Source organism: Rana temporaria, chromosome 1 (assembly GCF_905171775.1).
Source record: "Rana temporaria chromosome 1, aRanTem1.1, whole genome shotgun sequence".
In the NCBI taxonomy this organism is placed as follows: Eukaryota; Metazoa; Chordata; class Amphibia; order Anura; family Ranidae; genus Rana; species Rana temporaria.
The window spans coordinates 497730686-497752663 of NC_053489.1; positions in this window are offsets into that span (position 1 = coordinate 497730686).

Genomic DNA, 21978 nt, shown 5'->3' on the forward strand with positions numbered 1-21978 from the left:
CTTTTTTTTTCACGACCGTGTGTAGGCAAGGCCGTTTTAACGATCGGGTTGAAAAAAACGTTGTTTTTTCTAGACCATTAAAAATGTCATTTTTTTTACAACCCGAAAAATGGTTGTGTGTACGCGGCATAAAGCTTTACTATTCTTGAATTTTTTTTCATGCACAATTTTCTCATTCCAGCAGCCTGCAAACATTTTCTTAGAGAACCAGCTTAATCTAGAGCTGTATTGTTTATAAATGTAATGTTTTTAATTACGTATTTACAGCTTAAGAGTCTTTGGCAGTTGTAATGTCTAAGTTAAAACAAAGTTATAAGTTGAGCTTTTTTTCAACTTAGATGACCTAATTATATACTAAAAATAATAAATCCTAATTATTTTAATTTTTATGTAAACCTGTTTAAGAACAAACAGCACAGCATGAGACATTTTATCCCCTTAATAATGGATGGCTACTTGTTAATCATTGTACTGCTTAACCAGCGGGAGTCATTTTCAAGATGAATAGTTATGTCACGTCAATATTTTACACTTCATCTTCCTTAAGTTAAAAAGCACTTTATGCATACCATGTCTAAATTTTTTATTTTATATTAATGGATAGAATTAAACAAATCAAGATACAAAAACCAAGTTCCCACTCAAATTATACCAATCATTTTTTTGCCATTATTTTGTAGCCAACTTCACTAAAGGATACCAGAAGCACTACTAGACTATTTGCTAGGAAGCTTTTTTATATACCATCTCATATATCCTTATTTTTGCCCCTCTCCAACACAAGCTCAGAACTGATAATTGATGAGCGTCGGTTAGTGATGATAATTGGTCTAGAGGAATTATGTGCCCAGATGAGCAAGTAAGCTGATATCCTGTGCTGTTGTGAATTGGTAGTGACTCTGATACTATCTGAGGCCTAGTACACACGTCCGAGAATCTCATCAGGAAAAACCCGTTGTTTTCCTTGACGAGATTCTTGGCAAGAAACTCTTGCCGCCGGAGTGTACTGACTGTCATTTCAAAAGAACCGCGGTTCTCTTGAAAGGAAAGAACGCAGTGACGTCATCACGTATGACGAGCATGCGCTCGTCACATTCAAAGCCGTCGCCGCCATCTTGTTTCACCCTACCTATGCCATGGAAGCTTCTGCGCATGCGTCAAAGTCATTTAGAGCATGCGCGGGTTTCCACGGCGACAGGTAAGTATCCACACGCACGGATTTCTCGTCGGGAAACAGGCCGACAAGAATCTCGACGAGAAAAAAGAGAGCAGGTTCTCTTTTTTTCTCGTCGAGATTCTGGACAGATTTACTGACGAGAAACCTGAATGCCTCGTACACACGAACGGGAATCTCGGCAATAATCAGTTTTCTTGCTGGTTTTTGCCGAGAAACACGGTCGTGTGTACGAGGCCTGACTTTGCTAGTGACACTTATACAGTGATCAGTGATAATACTGTACACTGCCACTGTACTAATGACTTGCTGGGTAACAGTGGTGATCAGGAGAGCAATCAAAAGGTTAACTGTGCTCCCAACAAGTGTATGTGTGCTGATTTTACTCACAGACCGGCTGGCTTTGCTTCCTATCCTCAGCTCTGAAAGGTAAGTGAGAGTACAAAGCAGAACAAGCTAGATTTGGGTTGTGTGTTTACCAACACATACAGATCTCTGTGCTGTGGTTGGCCCCAGCCATCAGCAGGTTCACAGCCAAAATCATGCTGTGTCCAACCACAGCACATGAAGCAGGCAGCACACATGCCTGTAAACCAGGAAGTTCCCCCATGGTGTACGGCTAACCAGCAGTAAATGTTAAACTGCTGGTCAGCAAGTGGTTAGATGAAAATGACATTTGAGTGCTTCATAGCGAGTAGTGGAGAACATATAAATACAAAATCTGGAATGCTGGAGTTGGGTTTAAATGTACTTATGTTAAGTTGTTTGGAAAACCCTTCCTCTTTAAAGGGGTTGTAAAGACAAAAATATTTTCCTCTTAAATTAAAGTCTGACAGTAGCTGATAAAGTAAAAAGTAATGTTTTGCATTATAACTAGTTTGATACCTGTTGAAATCGAGCTGTTTTATTCACCTCCGTCACTCCTGAATCATTATTCTCACTGACTTCCTGGTTTGCGGTGCTCATTCATTCTTGCTACATCACGGCCTAATGGGAACTACAGTTCCCATTAGGCTTAGCCTCCATGCCTGTGAGGGATAAGAGAGCATCTTCACGCAGGGCTGTAGTCATAGGGAGGGGGTGAGCACATTCTGCTTTCCACCACGCAAAACGGCTCAGGTGCTGGTGGAAAGCAAGAAGACGAGAGACAGGAAATGGCATTTTCAAACCTGGATTACTGTATTTTGGAGGTCAAAAGGAAAAACGAGGTAAGTGATATTTAAATGCTCTAGCTTACAGCAATCAATTGATCTAATAAAAAACGAACCTTTAGTGTTCCTTTAAGTGTCATTGTCCAAGACAAAATGGTTATCTCACTTAATGGAAGGTGCACATTTAAAATATTTTACAGTGCTGGTTACCTTTAGTGGTCCCTTTGTATTTGAGGCTATGTGACAAATGAGGTATACTTGCAATGGCCCACCTAAAATGTGGTCAGGGGACATTGAAAGACTTCATTAAAAAATGGGTTTGAAAATGGGTTTTAAAATAGAAACGCTAAGTAAAAAAATTGGTCCACAGACTGTGAGAAAAGTGCTTTAAATGTATACCCATGAACACCGTTTTAGCTCATTTGATTTGATAGCAATAGTTTTTGCTAAGCCAAATATATATCAGATAAATTGAAAAAGGTTAGCTATTTCTTCAGTTAAATATTTACAATGTAGGGCTTTATGCATACATTCCATATTTTGATCTGTACAAATGCTTTGCCAGATTTAGGGAGACATTATTTATACTATCTGCAGTGATAACATCAGTTCTTTCAGCTCCTCTCGCACCTCCTGTCTATATTGCTCACTGTCAGTATTTAGTATTAAACACTGTTGTTGGAAAATGGTCGGAACTAATTTATCAGGTGAATGTTTCAAGCACAGTAGGATTATTCATATCAATCGTCTTTACACCTAACTCTTCCATAGATGTCCATTCATTTCTAATCACAAACAGCTGCTTCACAGCAGCTATTCACGTGGCATAGGTTGGAGAAAAGCCACAAAGTGCAAAACTATATTTGTGGGATAAATTCCTCACATTATTGTTATTATTGGAAATGTCTGTGGAAAGAACTATAATCCTGTGGTTTGTGACACATTTTTAATGTAGTCATGATTATTGGATGTTTCGCTAAAATAAATTAGAACTTTAGCTGGGTATGAAAATTTGACAAACATCAGTTTGGAATGTACATATGATTCCGTCATCAGATTTGAAAACGTATGTAGGTCCTAGAACAACTGAATATTTATTTATTACAGGTACTTATAAAGCACATAGATTTTCCACAGCACTTTACATATATATTTTACATTCACATCAGTCCCTGCCCTCAAGAAGCTTACAATCTAAGGTCCCTAAATCACATTCATACATACACATACTAGGAGTCAATTAACCTACCATTATGTCTTTGGAGCGTGGGAGGAAAATGACGTTCCTGGGGGAAATCCACACAGGCACAGGAAGAACATGCAAATTCTGTGCAGGTAATGCCTTGGTTGGGATTCACATCAAAGACCCTAGTGCTGCTAGGTCGAAGTGCCAACCACTTAGCTACTGTGCTGGCCACGCAATCTATAATGTGGTTACAAGGATAAAATGCTATGCCACACAGGGAATACCTTATTAAAAAAAGAACTGGGGCATGCAGTAACCCACAGTAATGAGTTAGAAGCTTTATGGGTCTCATTTACACATGCATCACTCTGTAAAGAGCAATCCATGGTATAATACTTTTCACAGATTGGTGCAGGCATGGCTGACAGGCATTCAGAAAGAGATACTGTCACCTCTTGAATGCCTGTGTTTTGACAGCCAAACAGCCTTTTTGAATGGGAATACATTCACTTGAATAGGTCAACAGCTGCACTGCCCGCTAAACCTGACAGAAGGGGTAATTTTTATCATGTCGCAATGCAAAGCATCACAGACACATCTCTGACTGCTTTTGAAGCCTAACAGGGCAGTAAAAATGCAGCCAAACAACCCTCTCCAACCACAAGTGTAAACTACGCCTATATGTTTACTCACGGCTGAAACCTGTAATTTGTTGGTAAGGATTACCAGGCAGAATAGCAGCAACATATGGCTAACTGTTCATACCTGGTGATGATTGAGTGACTTACAACCAATTTGTGTAGTTGTTTATTGTCCAAGCCATAAAAGCAGCAGCTTCTTTCTGCAAAAACTACTAGGGAAGAGTTGGGTAATTTTGGTGAGGTTGCTAAAAAAAGGCTGATTTCACCTTAAAGTGGAAGTAAACTTCTAACTTTTGCTTTTACCTATAGCTAAGCTTGTAAAAAGGCTTAGCTATAGGTAGTGTAAATATCTCCTAAACATTTAGGAGATATTTACATTACATGCAGCCAGTGACATCACTGGCACATGCACGGGTGGTCGTTCCTTCAGAGCCCTGTGCCATGAACGGCAGCTCCCCCGCACATACGATGCATACTAGCAGGGCCGGCCTTAGGCCTTTAGGCGCCCTGTGCAAGAAAGCTCTCCATCTCCCGGTGGCCCGCCAGCGGCTCTTTGACACGTGACCCTCCCGAGTTCTCCGCTCAATCGTCCACCGACACCGAGTTTAAAAAACCGTGCCCTGAAGGTGATGGGCTGCGATTGGCTGACTTACAGGCACACATGGGGCTGTCCGCCAATCAGAGCTTGGAGGCGTCGGAGTTGCGCTTGTGTTCAGGAACTGGGCGGTGTGATGGGCGGTGAGATGGGCGGGGGATGGAGGTAGGGGGTGTGGCTGCCAGTGTTCTCCATCTGTCCCGGAAATGCCTTTCTCCTCCCCCTCCCAGTGTTCCCCGCCCCCTACTTACTACCCGGGCGATTATCAAAGAACTTTTTCGACACAATCTGACAGAATCTCTGCCAGTCGCCAGGCGCCCATGTTGCTATGGCGCCTTGTGCGACCGCACCTCTCGCACACCGCAAAGGCCGGCCCTGCATACTAGCAAAGTATAAAAAATAAAGTCCAGCGGTTTACAACCACTTTACAAGAATTTACACCAAATGGCCCTTGAATTGACTCCAATGTATTTTATCTTAGTGTGAAAAAATGTAATTAAATTTGTAATTGAGATGAGAAAAGTGAGTTTTAATTTTTAAAACACTAAGGCGGAATGCATTAGTTCAATTTGAAATGACCTTCGCATTTTTTTATGAAAAAAAAAGAGAAAGGCGACAGCATCCCAATACATTTACTAATTTCAGGTCAGTATTGAAGCAAGTGATTTAACATGAGAGGTAAACAAGTAGCATTTTCAAAAAGAGAGCTCAACAATGGTATTCTTCATGTAATGACAAGTTTCCTTTAAGGTCAGTGTTCCAATATTGGTAGGAAAAAAGCTGACATGTTTGCAAAAAAATAGCATTGCATGATACTGAACAGTTCTCTTGTTCACAAGCTTGTCTGGTACTGATTTTACAGAAATGACAAACGTGTAGAGGAAAAGTGCTGGGGGAGAAGTTAATTTGTACTTACTTTACACAGTTAGCAAAAATATGACCTAAGAGTGACCTGTAATTTGCTTCAGCATGAACTCAAACAAAAGCTCATTACCTGATGAAATTCAGGTGTGAGTGGGAACTATATATGGGGTTGATTTACAAAAACTGGAGAGTGCAAAATCTGGTGCAACGCTGCATACAGAATCCAATCAGCTTTCAGAATTTTAGTCAAAGCCTAATTAAACAAGCTGAAGTTAGAAGCTCATTGACTACCATGCACAGCTGCACCAGATTGTGCACGCTCCAGTTTTATTAAATCAAACCCACTGTTTTAAAGAAAAAGAAAACAGACACAATTTTAAAGACAGTCTAATACTTTGTCATGTACTAAAGTATCAAAGAAGATGAAAACTGTGTCTTTTGAACATTTTGCATCCAAAAAAGAATCTGGACATATCAGACAAAAAGAGGAATGTTTTTTTTTTACTATATTGATCATGCCCAGTAGAGGTGAATTTTTATTAAATTGAGATATGCCACGATAATTACTATTTTGACTTATCATCACTGCAATGAGGGGTGGAGGGGCTGTTCTCCATTTCTCATTGAAGTTTAGTGAGAAGCTGTCAGTGAAGTAAATACCAAAATTACCTCCCTCCCATATCTACACCCTAGAGGTAGTGTTAGCTGGGAGAGACAAAGGGGATGACTGTGATGTGATGAGGAATTATGTTCACTTCTCAGCAGCCCCTGTAAAACACTAAGAAAACGTTGAGACCTTTAACCCCTACAAAAAAAACGTAATTCTTAGGGGACTCATGGGTCTGTTGTGGGTATTTAACCAAATCAAAGGTGCAGTTGCATTTAATATTCCTAAAATAAATAAAAAAACATGTCTATTTAGTTTAACCATAAATAATAAGAATCCTCTTTCTTAGTTGATCTGGAAGATGGAAGAAAAAAACACAAGTAAAGTGCAGTCCAAAGGAGTTTAACAGGCAAAATATTTCTTCTTGATCCTTGTAGCTAGTTTATTCTCTTAAACTACATTTTACTGGGTAAAACTGCAAAATTTAAATAACCGTATTTATATAGGCTTATAAAAATAAACCCAATCGTATTCCTATACTCGAGCAACCCACAGAAAAAAAGTATAGTACTGTTTTACAACCTATTCCAGCAAAAGCAAACCTTTGTCAAATCCTCTTCCCACAGACAATGGGAAGCGGATCTGCAACAATCATTTACACCACTCCAGTTGCATAAAGCCTGCAAGCTTACTCAGAAAGCATCCAACTGCTCTACCCTGTGGGAACTATCGGTCAAAATAACCCTTAGATGGTACTAAACACCTGTGGTGCTTACTAAATTCAACGCCCAACTCTCTAACTCATGTTGGAGACAAGGTGGACTACGTGGAGACCTCCTCCACATACTCTGGAACTGTCCTAAGCTTAGAAGTTATTGGGAAAATGTATTTAAGATAATAACGGAAATAGCACAATCACGAATCTCACCAAATCCGGTGTTGGCACTCCTGTCCTTAGAGGTTAATCTAGTGCCGAGTGACATACGACACTTGGTGATAAATCTCCTCCTAGCAGCTCGGCTGATGATCACCAGAAAGTGGAAAAACGCTATTCCTCCTTCCATTACAGAAGTGGTCGAACTAACGAATCTTCACTGCACTTATGAAAAAATGTTAGCGTCCTCACTAGGATGCCTTTACACTTCACATGACCTCTGGTCACTGTGGCTAACCTGGTTCTCAAACACTGAATAGATATCACTACAATGAGTGTATGTTTTTATCTATACGATCTATGGAGGAGCACCGGAGCCCATTGGACGCAGTGTGTTCCCTTTAAGGGACGTCCGTGGGGCTCTGGTCTCTGATCTACTTTACAACAGCTTTACCACCCACAGATGATAGCTGTCTGCATGCCCAGATTAGGCAACATAACTACTTACTGTATATGCTGTACTAGTTCCTTCTCTATTGGTACTCTCTTGAGTTAATGTACCGTCTCGATTGTAAGAGCTTTGTTACCTTGTATTGTTAGGAACAATTGGAATACATGAAACAATTGTATACCAACTGTACTGTTAATCCACTGAGATTATGCACCTTTAATGAATACTGTACTGTACTTTTTTTGATTTATTTGAAAACCTAATAAAAATATTGAAATAAAAATAAACCCAATCCTTTTTAAGCAAACTTGTTAATCAACTTCACAACCAGTTCATGTAAAAAGCTACTACACAGCACTTAAAATAAAGAATCTTTAACGTATTGGGTTAAACCTCATTTCTTACACTTGTTAGTAATGCCTTCGTGTCATTTTGTGGTCAATTCACATGAATCATTGTGTTCATCTGTAGTCATCAGAATGTGTAATTAAATTTGTTTTATTATTTTCTCTTTTTCTGAGTCTTTGCATGAAAAGATTACGGACTGCTGGAGTAAAACTGTGTGACTGCATGTCTCTGTTCCTCATTATTCACCATTGATTTCCAGTGGTTACCACAAGACAGAGCAAAGTTACTTCTATTTTAGGTACCAAAATTAAGTTTGTTAAATCATTCAAAACAAACTGGGAAAATGGACAATGTTTTTGGAAATCTAATGGAAACCATTACAGCTGACTGAGATACCATTAACCTGCCTGGCGGTATTCCCGAGTCTGACTCGGGGTTAGATTTTCATGCTGCGAGCGGTAACCCCGAGTCAGACTCGGGCTCGCCTCGCTGGATCCACAGGGAGTGTTTACTTACCTTGTCCCTGGATCCAGCGATGCCACCGCGCTGTGTGAGCGAGTGGGACCTCGCTCGATTCACACAGCGTCCTCCTGTGCCGCCGATCTCCGCTCCCTGCGACGTTACCACATCCTAGGTATTACATACCTTTTTTTATGCTACTATCCATGGCTACATTTACCTACTAATATCCTTTCCTATCACTATCTATAGCTAACATGGTACAACAATGTACAGTTAGAACCTCAGGGCTCTAAATGGTGCCCAGCGTCAGTCAACCAGGTAGACATGGAACATTTTATGAATGCAGCACATCATGGCCCTGTCCCCTAAATTCAAGCTGGATCACTCTGAAAGGTGACCTAGGCATGAATCTACTGGCTGTCAGGTGTAAATCAGTCCTGTCAGTGGCTTCCACAAGTGAGAAGTCACAGCAGTCCGCATGCAGCAAAAGCAGGAGCACCCACTACAGCCTGAAAGCCTCAGCCACCCTGCCTCTTGGCAGCACAGACGTGATGAGATATGATGGCTGCCTCAATGAAGCTGCACTTTCAGAATACAACATAGCAAATATAGTATATACCATTCAGGACATTGTAAAAAGTAGTCACGTCAAAAATCTGAAGAAATAAAAGAAAAGGAAAACGGAAAAGAGATAAACAGACCCTAAATACTAGAAACTCATGATTTCTGGTAATCAAGAGCTCACCAAGAGCCAATATTTTTCTTATCAGCAGGTTGTAGGAGTGGAATAATGAGAACCCAACGTGCAATTTTTTTTTTCTTGAGAACTATGATAGTAAATCTGATTTATGCTATCTTGCAGAGATATAGGGCCAAATCCTCAAAAAACCTGCCTAACTTAACTTTCAGCAGTTAAGTTACACAGGCGTAAAATTTCTACCTAAGTGCCCGATCCACAAAGCACTTACCTAGAAATTACACGTCGTGTAACTTAAGTGCCTCCGTCGCAAGGCGGTCGTCTGATCGAGGGGGCGATTCCTATTTAAATGAGGCGCGCTCCCGCACCGGACGTTCGGCGCATGCGTGTGACGTCATTTTTCCCGACGTGCATTGCGCGAACGTACTTTACGCCGGGCTTTGTGGATCGCGACGGGACAATAAAGTTGCGTCGGGTAAAAAAAAAAATACGCGCCGAAAAAAAAAACGAAATTTAAAAAAAAACGCGGCGATCGAAAAAAAGGTTTGTTTTTACAAGGTCTAAACAGTTTAGGCCTTGTAAAAGCATCCCTAATTTTACGCATGCAAAACGTAACTTACGCAGAAAACACAAAGCTAAAAAGCTTTGTGGATCTGCCTAAGTACTCATTTGCATACGCAAAGCGGCATTTCGACTCGAAATGCCCCCAGCGGCGGATGCGGTACTGCATCCTAAGATCCGACAGTGTAAGTCTATTACAGATGTCGGATCTTATGCCTATCTTTGGAAAAATCCTTCTGAAGATCGTTTCCAAAGATAGCCACAGGGATACGCAGGCTGAACAGCAGTTCCGCCTGCGTATCTCCTTTGAAGATTTGGCCCTCAGTCCCTAAGTCCCAAAGTTGTTCTTATTCTGCCATTCATTTTTTGATACTGTACATTTCGCCTCTCTTAGATGTCAACTCACAATGATGCAAACCACATTTTTTTCAACCTGATGTGTATATATTGCTATTTTACCAGCACTAGTACTATGATAACAGTGTCCGTGTTACTGTATTGTCCCTTATGATAAAGTCAAAGGCATTATCTATAAGCAGTCTTCCTCTGTAATTAAACGCAGATGACTATCAAGCCATTTCTGCAATATAATCCACCTGGGTGCCATAATGGCATCATCAACAATAAGAAGCTCATTTGCTTTCTTTCCCAACTGAGGGATGCCTAAAATAGCTAATGTAAAAGTAAGCTGACATAAAGTATTTAAAATCCAAGACAAAAATTATTTCCTGCCAAAAACTGCAGACTGCACAAATCCAAAAAACTATGGAAAAGGTTAAAACTGCACTCAGCATATTTTAAGTATCAATTATATAATTATTTTCATACATCTGCATCTTTCATGTCTACTCATTCTCCTCGTACTTTACTCATTTTCTTCAACAATATTGTGCTCAGATATAAAGAAAAACCCTATAAGAGCAGGCTTTCTTTTGCAACAACTATGTCTACAGTAGGTGACAAGCTACTCCTCAGAACTGACAACAATGGGGTATATTAATTATCAAATTTAAATTGATTGCACCGAAGATTGAGTTTCTGTGTGTTAAACATACTTGTTGCTGCATACCTAAAAATTACGGGATAAAAATACTTTTAATTTTATTTCAGATTAAAAGTCAATATACAGTATATGTGTGGGCTACAACTTACTTTACCTTTGAGTAAAAAAAAAATAACATTAGCAAAGTTTGTTGCTGAACAGTAAATATATGCCAAAAAAGTAATAAAGATAAGTTTAAAAAGTGACAACTGAAGGTCCGGTTGATGTGGTAGCCCAGTGGTGTTGATCTGCAAAATGAATATTAAGATGCTCACTTGACAGCTGTGCTCAATGCAATTGTCCATATATGTCAAAGCAAAAATCCTGTTTTTTTTTTTATTTTCTTTGCACATGATTGAGTTTTCAAAGTGAATACAGCTTCAACTTATTTACTTAACTATTTGAACATTTACTTTATAAGTAAATGGTCTCCACCGATTTAGTAAATCAACGCAATTACAGCTAAAAGGTAAAATAAAGCATTTAAAGCGGAGTTCCACACATTTAAAAGTCAGCAAAAACAAAAAGTGTAGCTGCTGACTTTTAATAATCAGACACTTAAGCCCCATACACACTATCAGTTTTCCAGCAGGTATTTCTCTTCAGGTTTACCAAAACCATGTAGTACAAGGGCCTGCCTGATTGCATACGAATTGAAACTCTGAGGCCTTGTACTCACGACCGGATCTGTGCGCTGGAAACTGTCTGCCCGACAGTTTCCGGCGTACAAGGCTGATTTGTGTTTTGTTCCGCTGGCGTGTACACACCAGCGGACCAAATTCCCGTCGTACCGGAACGCGTGCACGTAAACTACGTACGACGTCACTATAAAGGGGAAGACCAAAGTTAATGGCGCCGCCCTCTGTTCCTCTTTTGCTAGTTACGTGTTTGCTCGTGTTAGTGAAGGTTTGGTTAGAGCTGATTCGCGCTTCTCGGTCTCCAGGCTTTGACAGCGTGTATTCACGGGTTCAGTGCGTGTGCTTGCGGTAACGTAGTTGTCATTCGGCTATAGGCAAGCAGGTTGTTTCTGCTTTAGCAGTTGCATCCTGTGCGCTCGTATCTGTTTGTCACGCGTTTGTCGCAGGTAGTGCTGGATTTGCGAGTGCTTTCTGTTTCAGTGTGTTCTTGACTGACCAGCCGGCCGGTTTGAAGCCATGATGGAGCAGCAGCGTCAATTTTCGCGAGTTGGTGCTGTTTATGGGATGGCTGCTGGATATGTTCATTTGTCCAGTACTTTGGCCAGAAACAGGGGGCGGAGGCGTTTCTGGACCAAGAATTGGTTGCGCCAGCGTGACCAGTTCTCACATATGCCTCTGCTTAGGGAACTCCAGGAGAATAATCCTAATGACTTTAGGAATTTTCTCCGCATGACGGACCCCGTATTCAACCGTCTGCTGGATCTTCTGTCCCCCTATATCACGAGGCAGGACACTGTGATGCGCCAAGCCATCACGGCCGAGCAGAGGCTTATTGCCACGTTGCGGTACCTGGCGACTGGGAGGAGCCTGCAGGACCTCAAGTTCTCGACAGGCATCTCTCCGCAGGCGCTTGGGGTCATCATACCGGACACGTGTGCTGCCATCATCAAAGTTATGCATGAGGAGTATATTAAGGTAAGTTTCCTGGCTCTAATAATGTGGCCAACTAACTTTATTTTTATTTTCCCAGATATGCTGTGTGTTTAACTAACGTTACCTTTTCTCCCTATGCATGTTGATATCAGCTTTACATGTTTTATTCTTGGCCTACCTGCATATTTGTCCCTTACCCAATATTAACCTGTCCAGCATGCTATCCTAGGGACAAACCCACCTTGCCATTTTTTCAAACAGGACTTTTTGGTTTTTGTGTCCCCCCCTTCAAACTTTTATTGTCCCCATCAGAGGGCTGTGGAGTCTCTTAATGAAGTGGCCCTATATATTTCATTTCCCAAATTCTCCATGCACATTTTTCTAATGCAATTTTAATACTGTGAACTGTCACAAGGATGCTTGTAGGATGTATTTGTTACAAAGTACTAAATCTCTAATTTTGTTTGTCCCCACAGCTACCCTCCACACCACAGGAATGGCAGTCTGTGGCTTCCCAATTTGCCCAGCGGTGTGATTTTCCAAACTGCGGTGGAGCAATAGATGGGAAACACGTCCGCATTGTGCCCCCACCCCGCTCGGGGTCCTACTATTATAATTACAAGGGTTATCATAGTATTGTGTTGATGGCGGTGGTGTCGGCACAGTATGAGTTTCTATATGTGGACGTGGGGAAGAACGGCCGGATGTCTGATGGGGGAGTGTTCGCACGGACTGATTTCTATGATCGTCTCCAAGCTGGTGGTCTGGCATTGCCACCAGATGAAGATAATGTGGAAGGACTTCCGTTTGTGTTCCTAGCGGACGAGGCTTTCGGGCTTGGTCCTCACCTCATGCGGCCTTTTCCCCAGAGGACCCTCACCTCAGAGAGGAGTGTGTTTAATTTTCGGTTGGCCAGGGCTCGGAGGGTAGTCGAGAATGCCTTTGGGATACTCACCAACCGGTTCCGCCTGTTCAGGACATCGATACATCTGGCGGAATATAAATTGGACACCGTTGTATTTGCCTGCTGCATTTTGCACAACTTTTTACGCAGGCACTCCCAGACGTACCTACCCGACATCGGTTCTGAGGCAAGACTACCCTCAGATCCCCTTCCCGGGCTGGACACTGGTCGCGCTGGCTTGGCCCCCCAATCAGCTCGTGAGGTACGCGACAAATATGTTGAGTACTTCATGGGTCGGGGGGCCATTGCTATGCCAGATCATATTTCTTTCTAATTCGGCCCCCAAAGAAAGGAATATTCTAAAAAATAATAAATAATTAGACCATTGGACTTTATACAGTTGTTTGTCATTAATGCTTTTTCTCTTTTTCTGTCTTCCTGGTTCTCTAACTAACTTCTTCAATTGTAATGCATAATTGATTTCTCCACTTTTAGTAACTAACCACATTTTGCACAGTATTCACTCATCTACAAACAGGGTATTGAGTCTAGAAATAAGAAGCAACTCCATTTGTAAATGTTGAGGTCAAGTTTTTTTAATTTTTGCTTGTTCATGACCCCAAAAATAATTTTATATTTTTTTCATTACTCCCTGCTTTTGTACTTAGGAGTCTTCAAAAATTTTTTAAACTTTTTTTTTTTTTTCAGGTAATTCAACCAAAAATATTATGCAGATTATACATTTATTAACAAGTTCACTTTTTTTTTACTCAAATATAGTTAGATTTATTGTTTACATATATATATATATATAGATTATATTTGGTGGGGTGTTTACCGCCTTAAATTTTTTTTTGGCCATATTTTTTAGGCACAAAAAACAATAATTTTTTAACCATTTTTTTTGTTTTTGGTGTGTTTTTCTAAAAGAAAATTTTTAGGTGAGAATTTGGAGTCAAATCTCTACTTCACTAAATTCAGTGATTAGAGAGATTTATAATTCTATATATATATTTTTTAAAATTTTTGGCGTTGTTTATTCTTTATGGTCTAAACTTTATAGTATCCCAAAATGTTCAACATGGTCAAAAAGTAACAAAATCCAATTCCAAAAATATAAAAACTCACAACAGCAGTCAGTCATGGTGTGCTTTCACACTGGAACACGCCAAAATTGGAAGATACACACATTCAGTGCAAACTCGCCAAATGTCATTGGTTCAACAGACAAATGGCCACATGTGCTATCTGACATCATGGGTGATCAATGTCTGTGTTTTGTGGGAGCAAACCCTTCCTCTCAACTACTTGAGGATGGAGGAGGGGGTTGGACCCACAAAGCACAGACATTAGATATTCTGTGATGGCAGATAGCACATGTTGGCACACTGTGTGTGTATCTTCAAATTTTGGCGTATTCATTATTCAAACTGTAAAAATGTTTGTGGGGGCGGGGGATGGGCGGGGGGTGTTTCAGTCTTTGACACGGCCCATCATGTCAATAATGTTCTTAAAATTAGATTCGATGACCATCATTCTTTGCCGCATATTGTCCATTTCCGTGCTGCATTCCAAAAGGACATTTGTTACATTCTGTTCCATGAGAAACATCCTTTCACGCATATTGTGCATTTCAGTGCTGCACTCCATTACCTGCTGAATAATTATAGCAGCACTTGCACGTGAAAATATTGGCACACCATCCTCCTCCCCTAAAACAAAAAAAAAAAATGGCATTTACAATATTATTTTTCAATGAGGCCTATCTACATATGTTTTTTTGAATCAAGCTAGGGTGACACTGACCTGATGGGCTTCTCCTTTCCACCTCTTCGACATCTTCTATCACTCCTCCTTCTTCCACCACCTCCCCATCATCTTCAATCACTCCTCCTTCTTCCACCACTTCCCCATCATCTTGGACTCCTCCTTCATCCATCAATCCACCTTCTTTCAATTCGCCAAATTGTTCTTCCGCCACTTGCCCTTCATCTGCTATGACTTCTAAGTCCAAAATTACTTCTTCCTCCTCTCTTCCTTCCTCCTTTCTTCCTTCCTCCTCTCCTTCCACATCCTCCTCTCCTTCCACATCCTCCTCTCCTTCCACATCCTCTTCTCCTTCCACATTCTCCTCTCCTTCCACATCCTCCTCTCCTTCCACATCCTCCTCTCCTTCCACATCCTCCTCTCCTTCCACATCCTCTTCTCCTTCCACATCCTCCTCCTCCTCCACATGTTGAGATGGCAGATTTTGGCCTTGTCTGGCCCTCTCTGCCTCCTCCAAATGCTGGCGACTTCTTTCCCCTGAAATAAACCAAAAAAAATGTAGACTCATCAGCACACAGATATTGGAGAGCATAAATCGCACACATTGCTTAGAAGATGCTTTCATTTAGTTACTTTTATCTTTCACCAAACCTACATTTTGCAATTACTTCTATATGGCAAGCTCTGATCCTGCCCCTTTTTAGCAAAGTGACACACATGGATGTCCCCCCTAAACTGTATTTCTGGGAGACCCTACCAAAACCCATTTTTGATTTGGGGAGACACAGGTGCTCTGCATTGCAGATGTGAAAACATCTGCTTTATTACCATATTATTTCTAGAACTAGCTTTTACACAATGTTTACAAACAAAGTTTTTGGCCAGTGAGCCATGTCCAGGTGTGTTGTTCCTGGAATAACCGAGCCTTTCTGATAAACTATGTGATGTTACGTTGTTTACTAAGAACACTGTTTGTAAATATGTAGTTATTTATGTTCTAAAAAATAAATAACAACATGTCTTTAAAATTACAAGCAGGCCAAGGAGGCAGATGGTGAAATATACATGGCAACACATTATTGCAGACAATCACCACCCCCCCCCCCCCCAACCCCAATATATATTTACTTACTTTTACGCAGAATTTTAAGTATTTTCTTCATCTGATGTGGCTCCCTCAATTTTAAGTCTGACCAGCGTTTCCTCAGCTGTTCCTTGGACCTGGTGATCCCAAACATCCTCTGCATTCTCCTCGCCACCTTGTCCATAATATGTGCCTTTCGGCGGTTAGGGGTCTTGTATGGCCCTAATTCACCATCATAGTCCTTTTTTCGCATGATGTAAACTAACTCCACCATTTCCTGGAACCGCATATTAGTGGCTTTATATCTTCTTTTCCTTGATCGGGACGTCCCTGCCTCTGTCCCTTCACTTGTGGCATGAGAGCATCGTGCCCGCTCGTGTGACATCGCCATCTTTCCTTTCCCACAGAGATTATGGGCGTGGAAAAGATGAATTCTTACGCCATGGGCGGAGAAGAGGGCGGCGTTTAATACATACGCGGAGTGTAGAGAATGCAAACAACGTGTTTACGTCCGTTACGCGGAGAATCTTCGAGCGCATCCAGAACATACACAGTTAACGCCATATTTCCTAAACTCATTGATTAGGGGCCTCGCAAAGGTGACGAGGGCGGGGTTTCATAAATACGCGGAGTGTTTAAAAGGTTTACGCCGTGATTACGCATCTTACGCGGTAATTAGGCGAGCGTGAGAAACGAGGAGCGAGAGACAGGAAGGTAAGGAAATTAAAAATGTGATCAGCAGAGGCCTTGAAAATGTAGACACATGGGATGGGGGTTTGGGCTGTTGGTTGCACCCTTTTTAATCTATTCTGTCTATGGGGTACCACAATGTTATTTTGGTATCCAAATGCTTTTGGACACCTCACAAAATAGAGATGTGAACAATGCTGTACCTCATTGACAAGTTTTTGAATGGTGTATTCAGATCAGGCAAAGTATTGTTCAAGTGTTGGTTGTACAGAGGTCATTAGGAAGTGTCTTTTATGTCATCCATTGTCAGGGGTATGAGATTTACACATGAAAGAGTGCCTAGATGAAAACTGTCATTTGTAAGCATTGTTTAATTTAATATATTTAAAATATTTACTGCAATGTGAACAATGGCTCTGCATCTAGCAAATCAATGTTTGGTACAAGCAATGCGGCCGAGCTGCCAATCATTGTTTAAACAAGAGAGACTGTGTTTGGAATTAGATATAGGTAATAAATTTGAAGACACATATTAGATCAAGGTCAACGCTGATCCTTTGGAATATTTATTTTTCTGTGGTTTATGTTTTTGTAATCTAGACTCAAAAAGAAATATAATTTTGCAAAAATTGCAATGGACCTCCTACAAAGCAAGGAATCTATAGAGGCCTTACTTCAAAAATACCAGGACACGCCCATCCTGTGGAATTCAAAACACTCGTTATATTGCAATAAAGAGGTACGAGCGGCAGCACTAGAAGAGCTAGCAAATTATATGCAAACTTGGGTGCCAGGATGCACTGCCAACATGGTGAAGGATAAACTTGCCAACCTCAGAAGCACATACAGGAGAGCATACAAAGCTAATAAAATCAAAAAATCGGGAGCAGCAGCAAGACAAGCAAAGGAACCCAAACTGTGGTATTATAAACAGATGGCTTTTTTGCGGGACGAAATGGAAGGCAGGAAAACGATGTCCAGTCTTTCTTCCAACCTTTCCTCCATGCTACCTTCCAGCGGACATTCCCCAGATGACCACAGCCCTGCAGAGTCGGAGGAAGAGGGCCTGGCTGACAGAGATGCAGATCTGCCACCCTTCGATGAGGAGGTATAGTAGTTTCCTCTATATTTATGGCGTAAATAATTCTTGGTGGATTAATGATTAGATATTGTAAAAAAAAAACCAAGCTGGAAAAAAGCAAACAAAAAGGTGTACAGACAAATAGGTGTCAGGGATGACAACTGCAGGGGTCAGAAGTAGAGTGTATTCAAGTAATAATGAACAGAAAATACTGAACGAAAAACATGAAAATGAGTGTGGTTTTATTTAGCGAAATTGTAAAAAAATTCTTTTTTTTTCCACACAGGAAGAAGAGATCAGCCAGGAGGTGGCAGATCCTCAGGTGTCTGTCAGCCAGGAGGAGGCCGGGGTCAGTGGCAGCCAGGAGGAGGCCGGGGTCAGTGGCAGCCAGGAGGAGGCCGGGGTCAGTGGCAGCCAGGAGGAGGCTGGGCCCAGTGGCCTGCAGCAGGTCCACCCGGCCAGGAGAACCACCACCAGCCAGTCTTCTCCCCCCCAGGTGAGGCCATCAGGCCGAAGGAGGCAGTTGAGGCCTGTGGAGGAGGCAAGCCTCCGCATGATCCAGGAGGCAAGCGCCATCATGAGGGCCCCCCTCAACCCCACAGAGGCCTTCAGTGCCTCATTGGCCCATGATTTAAATGAAGGGGAGGAGGACCAGAGAAGACTGGCAAAGGCCCTGATGAACCAGGTCCTTTGGTGGATGCAGAGGGGCCTGCTGACCCCAGACACTGGGCTATGTGACCCGGCCCGGCTTGCGGAACACCATCCTCCTGCTGCCACATCAACCCCACCTGCAAGACCCCGTGTTCGATCCGCTGGAAGGCTGCCTGGAGGGAAGGCTGGAAAGAGGAGGAAACGTTGATTTTCTGCCTTCCATTTCCTTCCACATAAAGGACATCTTGTTTGTACTACCACAGTTTGGGTTCCTTTGTTTGTGTGCTGCTGCTTCATATTTTTGTGTTTGGCTCCTGAGGCTTGGAAGTTTATCCTTCACCATGTTGGAAATGCAAGTTTGCATATAGTTTGCTATCTATTCTAGTGCTGCTGTTCTTTTTATTTTTTGTGATGACATTTGCCTGAATAAAAGGCCTTTTGCTTTCATTTGAAAACATGTCTATTGTTTGATATACTGTGGGGATTATTAGGCAGCAAACCTTTAATAAATATACAATGGGTAATTTACAAAGGACACACTCCTTGGGGGGGGGGGGACATTTGGTGTGCCAACATGGTTTAATATTCTCTAATGAAACACCAACAAAAAAAAAAAAAATTTAAAAAAACATGTAAAAAAAAAATAGTTTAAATGGTGACATAACTAGAAACAAAAAAAGAAATTAAAAAAATGCACATTCCTTTACAAAAATGACTACTCTAAATTATGGAGGACCACCAACCAAAACACACGTCTGGCATAGAAAACATTATTAAAGGATTACATCACAAGCAAGAAATGTGACATTTCAGTATGGGACAACTCTATTGAAATTGCATCAGCAAGAGAACGGGGTTATTCTAGCAAGAGAAGAATTAATAAAACGAGGCTTTAAAATGTGGTTTAGTGCGCCTTTTTAAGACATTGTTCTCTTGCTAGAATAAAAGGTTTCTAATGACGAATGTGCCATATCCCAAAGAAACGCGAGTTTTACCTGAACGAGCGCTCCCGTCTCCTCATTTGGACTGAGCATGCGCGGGGTTTTTGTACGCTGCTTTTGTGTACAGACGACCGAACATGTCTGACGGACACGATTCCAGCAGACTGTTTTAAAGCAAGACCAGGAAACAGTTGTTCGTTGGAAAACGGTCTGGCCGACGATTGTTTGCTGGAATTCTGTACGTTACTGCCTACACACGAACGAACATGTCCGCTGAAACTGGTCCGCGGACCAGTTTCAGCAGACATGTTTGGTCGTGAGTACGAGGCCTGAGGCCTCGTACACATGACCGGACATGTCCGCTGAAACTGGTCCGCGGACCAGTGTCAGCGGACAGATCCGATCGTGTGTACAGGCTAGCAGACAGATTTCCAGCGGACAAATGTTTCTTAGCATGCTAAGAAACATGTCCGCTGGAAAGCTGTCCGGCGGACATGTCCGCTGGTTAGTACACCTAACCAGCGGACAGATATCTCCCACATGCGTTGAATGGATTCTACGCATGCGTGGAAGTATTTTACTTCCTGGTTTGGTGACGTGGCGGCGTCAACGTCACCGCCACGTCACCGCGTTGTCTGTCCGCGTGGATTTCGGTTTGATGGTGTGTACAGCCATCAGACTGAAATCTCAGAGCGGACATGTCCGATTAAAAAAACAGTCTGGCGGACCTGTTTTCATCGGACTGTCCACTCGTCTGTACGGGGCCTTAACCTCCCTGGCGGTATGATTCTGTCAGAAAAAACATGCTAAAAGCGGTACCATTATTTGCAAGGAAATTTGGCGTTTTATATTGTAGGTCTGTAATTTTTAGAAATAACTCACTTAAATCTGACCAAACAAGCTTCTAATAGGCATCCCGGGAATGACATTTTTTTAAAAACAAAATTATAAATTATAATATAATAAATAATTATAAATAATTATAACAAATAATAATATAATTATAATAAAAATTATTCAATAATGTAATCAAATCAAAATCACTGAAATTTGCTCAGTTGCAGAATTGTTGCTGTCATTATTTTTTTTTTTTTATGACGAATTTCCCCACAAATCGCTATCGCACAATTCTGCAAGTGATTATAATTTATTATCGCTGTTTTTTAGCTGATCTAAAACTATTTTTGACATAAAGGGACACTTTTGGTTGCTATGGACAATCTACAGTTTGCAGGGAGAAAGAAACGTTTTTATTATATAAAATTACATGCATGACACAGGACAGACCACTAGGGACAGGGGGGGTGTGTTTTTTTTACATACAGTACTGTAATCTATAAGATTACAGTATACTGTATGTAAGGTGTTTGTTTACTTTTTTGAATTTGGCGCCGTTCTCCGTCCCCGTGCGTCGTAACGTCGCAGGGAACGGAGATCGGCGTCACACGGAGGCACTGTGTGAATCGAGCGAGGACCCACTCGCTCACACAGCGCGGTGGCATCGCTGGATCCAGGGACAAGGTAAGTAACTTGTGCCTGTGGATCTAGCGAGGCAAGCCCGAGTCTGACCCGGGGTTTCCGCTCGCAGCAGGAAAATCTAACCCCGTGTCAGACTCGGGAAGACCGCCAGGCAGGTTAAGGTTTGACCTCATATTAGATGGTTTTGGTAAACCTGAAGAAACCACGGTCCAGTGATGCGGGCGCACAAAGCTCCACTCCTTTCCCCCTCCTCTCCAAGGGATCTGCATTCTAACTGTGCACACCCGGCTGACAGCCAGGTGCACACTGTGCATGCACAAGCCACGCTGCTCGCTGTGAATGGCCAGGCAATCTTCTGGGACCTGTGATGTGTCCCAGAAGATTGCAGGGAGGGAGGGGTAGGTGAAATTCCTTCAGAGCCAGAGGAGGAAGTGGGAGCTGGGTGCCCTTAAAAACTGGGTACCCCCCCTAAAAAAATGACATGCCAAATATGGCATGTCAGGGGGTCACCATCACTTAAAGAGGAAGTTCCATTTTTTGGTGGAACTCCGCTTTAAGGAGAAGTTAATCGTTAGGGTTTACTAACACCTTATGGCTGGATTTACACTTCACACATTAACCTGTGTTGCATTAAGGCAGCCCATTTATTATTAATGGGTTGCCAATGCACCACAACAGACAAAAGAAAATACACATGGCCTCAACTTTACATCCAATGGGGTGCTATTCACAATGAATGGTAGATCACTGCACCTAAATTATCTAGAAGCATTGATGTGCATTACAGTAACAAATGTTAAAATGAACAGGGGGTGCCAATCAGCATGGAGGAGCTTGTTAAACATCCACACAGTATTTAAATTGTGGAAAACTTTTTTCAAGAACCACACAGCAGGTTTGTTAAAAGCCAGGTTGCGTGATCAGGCCAGATTTTGATTGTTCTTGTACTGAGTATTTTGATTCACATATTTGAAATTGTAACAGATTCATAATTCTACATTTGCAAAAAATTCAAATGACAAGAAGATATCGATTTGGTATCTAAAACATATGGGTTCCATAAAAACACAGGAGGCACTCTTTAAGGGGTAAATGCCTTAAGAGTTAATAGAAACGGTAGCGTAGTAAGATTTATCTCACTGTGAGCACAACCCTAT